The sequence below is a fragment of the Belonocnema kinseyi genome, chromosome 4 (genome assembly GCF_010883055.1).
Source record: "Belonocnema kinseyi isolate 2016_QV_RU_SX_M_011 chromosome 4, B_treatae_v1, whole genome shotgun sequence".
NCBI lineage: Eukaryota > Metazoa > Arthropoda > Insecta > Hymenoptera > Cynipidae > Belonocnema > Belonocnema kinseyi.
In genome coordinates, this window is record NC_046660.1 from 7,666,421 (window position 1) to 7,671,262 (window position 4,842).

Sequence of the window (4,842 nt, forward strand, 5' to 3'; positions counted from 1 at the left end):
GTTTTGAACTATCTAGTGAATGAGAGTATTAAATGGGAAAAAGGGGCAATGATAGTAATGTTCGTGGACCTAAATGCGGCGTTTGACTCATTAGGCCGAGGCGACACAGTAAAAGTCATGGTGAAAAAAGGGGATAAGAGTGATATTAATAAAGAGATTATCAAAAATTTTGAAGGAGACAAAAAGCTGGGCAAAGGTAGGAAGGCAAAGGTAGGAGAGCAAAGGAGATACTCTCTGGTTGGTGAAAGGAGGGAGGCAAGGATGTCCTCTGAGCCCACTTTTATTTTATTTTATATATTAATATCAGATTTGAAAGAAGAAATAAGGAGAAAAAGGTTGCGTAGGAATTAGAATAGGAAAGAAAAAGATATATATTCACTGGCATACGTAGAAGATAGTGTTGATAACAGAGAATAAAGAACGGTTGGCGGGCTTAATTTCAGAATTAGAGAAATACTTAGAGGGAAAAGGGTTTAATTGATATGCAGAAAAGACAAAGATAATAAGTTTAGAAAAGGAGGGGGAAGAAAGAAAGAATGGACGGGGAGATGGAACGAAATGAAGTTGGAGGAAGTAGAAGAGTTGAAATATTTGGGATATACATGGCAAATAAATGGAAATCATAAAATTTATATTAGAAAAAGGCTGAAAAAACAGCAGGGGTAATGAAATAGTTATAGGAAATAGGAAAAAGAAGGTTAAAGACTTTGGAGAAGGAGAATGTGGTTATTTGATAGGGTAATATGGCCGGTATTAGGTTATGGAGCAGAGATATGGGGATGGAAAGAAAGGACAGTGATGGAGAGTATACAAGAAAGGTATATAAGGTGGACGCTAGGGGCAGACTAGAGAACTCTGGGATATATGGTGAGAGAAGAAACGCAAAAGGATCAAATAAGTACTAGAGCAAGAAAGAGAGCATTAAAATTTAAGACGAGGCTGTGTGAGGGAAAGGGAGGTAAGTTAGCGAGAAAGCGTTTGATGGAGGTAGAAGTGAGGAGAGGTTGGGTGGTAGAATAAGCGAGATGGGAAGAAGAAAGAAGGGAGTTTTTTAGTGATAGAGATATAGAAGATGGGAATGGAGTAAACTATGAAGACTTGAAAAAAGGAAGAGGGAAGGACTATTAATAGAAAGAGTGGGGATGATTGAGGAATCAAAATATAATTAATGGTATAAGATGATTAAATAAGGAAGGAATAACAAAGTATTTAGAAAAAGAATGAGGAGAAAGAAGGTGGACCAGAATAGCAAGATTTCGATTGAGAAACGAGGTAAGGAAGGTTATGTATTGTAAAAGGAAGAGAACAAAAGGTGCAAAACATGTGAATGGGAGGAGGAAACATGGGATTTTCGGAAAGTTTTGCGTAAACAATAATAATCTTTTAGATTTTTCAAATCTTCTAAATTGAAAATAATTTGTAAAAATCGTAAAATTCATTGCGTTTAGAAGTGAATCCTAGTGCATTTCTTCTAACTGCAACAAATTATTAGTCATACGCAATTAAATTAGACACAATTATCATAGAATCTTTTCAGGAATAAGGAATAAGCCCTACAGCATTAGGATTGAATAATTTGTTGCAACTTTTATCTATAGTAAAAAAGAAAACATTAAATAATAAAAATTATTGTTAAATAGACAATGAAAATTCTTATATTTTTATTTGAGAATTTCACATCTGATTATTTTTCAAAACAAATTATAATTGAGAATAAAATATTTTCCTCGATTTTATAAATCATTCTTAAAAATGTTTGTTTTTAGCTCAAAATAACTTTATTTCATGTTTAATTTATAAAAAGGTATAATGATAATTCCTTTTTCCTCTTAAATCTTAAGATAAATTAAATGAAAATAGTTACGTTGAAACGAAAATTTTAAAATTAATTTATTAAAATTGATAAGATTTGTTTACAATTTGTAATTTTAGTTAATTCTTTTAAACTGGAACGTTTTTCAAGTTTAAATTTTTTAAATTCTACAAAATAAAAAACTATCCTAAAATATTGCAGAAAATATCATTGAATTGTCTTTAACATCTAGAGAGTATTGTTTGATTCTTTCAAAACCTTTCACAATGATTACAAAACTTCTTTTCTATAAAAATGTACAAAATCTAGATTTTTCTTAAAAATTTTTATAATTTTTAAATTAACTCTTTTTTTAATCTTTTGAAGATATCTGAACGTTCTACATGTCTTTAAAACATTTCAAATTGTGCTTAAAATTTTTTAAAGACAAAAAAAATTTGTCTTAAAGACTTGCAGAAACTTTTTCGAAAATTTTTTGGTAATATTCTAAAATATTTTAGAATATTATTCTAAAGTTGATTTTTCAAAATAAAAAATCATTAAACATTTTTCTAAGACTATAAAGAAAAATTTTTCATTCTCTTGAAACCTTTGGCAATTTTAATTTAGCTTCCTTTTTCAAAATCTTCTATGAAATTTCCCCCAAGTTTAAAATTAACTTTGAATTTATTTAATACTTTCAAATATTTATTAAGCATAATCGAATTTTTTGTAGTTTTTTAATTCTATCTCAATTTACTTTACAATAATTTTTTTAAAATAAAGAAATTTTTTTAACCATAAATCTTGGGACTATTTTATTGTTCTCTCAAAATCTTTAAAAATACTTGAAATCCTTCTAATTTTTTGTTCTAAATCTTAAAAAATAGGATATTTCGTTTTAAATTTTTCTGAATCTTCTTAAGATTTCCAGTATTTTCGATTCTTTTTACAACTACTGACACTTCTACAAATCAAAAGAAAATTTATTCTGAAAAAATAGTTTTCAAATCTTTCAGATTCTTTTTCGACGTATTTTAAAATCACCAAACCTTAAAATTAACCTTCTAAAATAAAACCTGAATAATTTTGAAAATGCACAATTTTAGTTAATTTTTTGTAACTTGAAAATTGTAAAATATATTAATATTAAGGTACCATTTTTTTATAATATAATGTGTAAAGACGTTTTGGATTATATCTTATAATGCCCATGTTTCAGAGTAAATATCAACAATATAATAATATTTTTTAAAAGAAAAAATTTTTAAATATCTGAAAAAGTTCAAATAACTATTTGAGAACAAATATTTGAAAAAATGCAAATACCTGAAACTCAGGGAAAAAATTTCTATAAATGTACGAAAATATTTATCATGATTATTTTATTTAATATTAATAATTGTACAAATATAATTATTTACGTATAAAGCTCTTGGGAAAGGTACGAAGTGTACCGAAGCTTCAAGGATTGAGAACGAATTTTTCAATCAAAAATATTTTTCATTATGAAAAACATTTTTTTGGCTCAACTTTATTTTAATTTGTGTGGACCGTAAGACATAAAAGAAGATCTATAATTCAGAATTCCTAAGTATTGACGAGTTTTTCTAAACGCTAACGGTAAGTTTAATACTAACAAGATTAAAAAATTAATAATTTCAAATTTTTGTAAAATCTACCCGCTTGGCGGGTACATCCCCATCGCACCCTGCGCGCGCGGCTCCCGGGTTTAAACGCGCCTAGAGCGCGCGTCTTTTGAATCTCGCGCTTCGCGCTCGGTTATTTATTTTTCGCATTTAGAACGCTAGTACTTTCTCAATCATAAATAATGAGAATGAAATAAATTATTACAAATTTTTAACTCTTTTCTGTGTGAATAACTTTTTTTATTAATTTTTTTTCGTACTTTTTGTCGTTTTTTCACCAATTGTTCATTTTTATTTTTGATCCCATTTTTATAATTAAAATTAAAATGACGTTCTCTATCAAAAAGTGATTCATAACTAATTTTTAGCCCTTTTTCAGGTAAACGATTATTGTTTAGTCATTTTTTTAGTAACTTCTGTCGTATAAAAATTTGTGTTAATTCATCTTTTTTTTGTGCCCTGCATAATTGAACCAAAAAATGGAATTTTTCATTATTTTTTGTGCAATCAAAATTTGAATTTTCGACTTTCCAACAAAAAATCCAAAAATTTGTAACAATCTTGAACAGTTTTTAAAGAACAATCTTTTTTTTCTTGACTTATTCTATATCGTTCGTTGTTTGGCTCAAAATTTTGATTTTCAATTGATTTAAAAATTTCTGAAAATGCTGTAACTCTAAGAATTTTCTTTTCAACGCAAAAAGTCGTTAGGACCGATTTGGGTATTTTTTTCAACTGATAATAATTCAAAGAAAGTTTCCAAGCCTAATTTTCAATTTTTTTTTAAATAAATAAATATGAAGAAAAAATATCAATTTTTTCTATTTGACGTTCCCAGTGCTCGTCAATAATAGGAAAATGATTGCAATCGCCGACGTATTATAGATTTACATTATATAAAGATATTCCATCATAATATCATAAACAAAAAAATGTTTAATAAACAAATTATTTTTTGAAAATGTGTTTTCCATCATTTTCAGTAACTTAACATTTTTTGAAAAATTATATTGCAAGAAATTTGAATGAAAACAATATTTGAATGACACCATTTCTCTTAAGACAATTCTTGTTAATATTATAAAAAAAATGTAATAAACAAATGCATTTTGCAACATTATGCAATTTTTTGCAGCTGTTTACAATTCATTAAAAATTATAAAAATATCCTAATACAAGGTGGCGAATTGAATGGAAAATCGGTGAAGACCGGAAAATAACCAGGAAATTAATTTAAAACTGAAAATTCACTTCAGATCGTAGTAAAGTTCAATTTATCATTGTTTTAATAATTTTCGTTAATTTAGAAAGTTTTCAGAAGGGTTTAATTTATCATTATAATTATTTATTTATTTCTTTCTAAAATCTGATCACTTGATTAAAAATCAGTTTTTTAGCTGA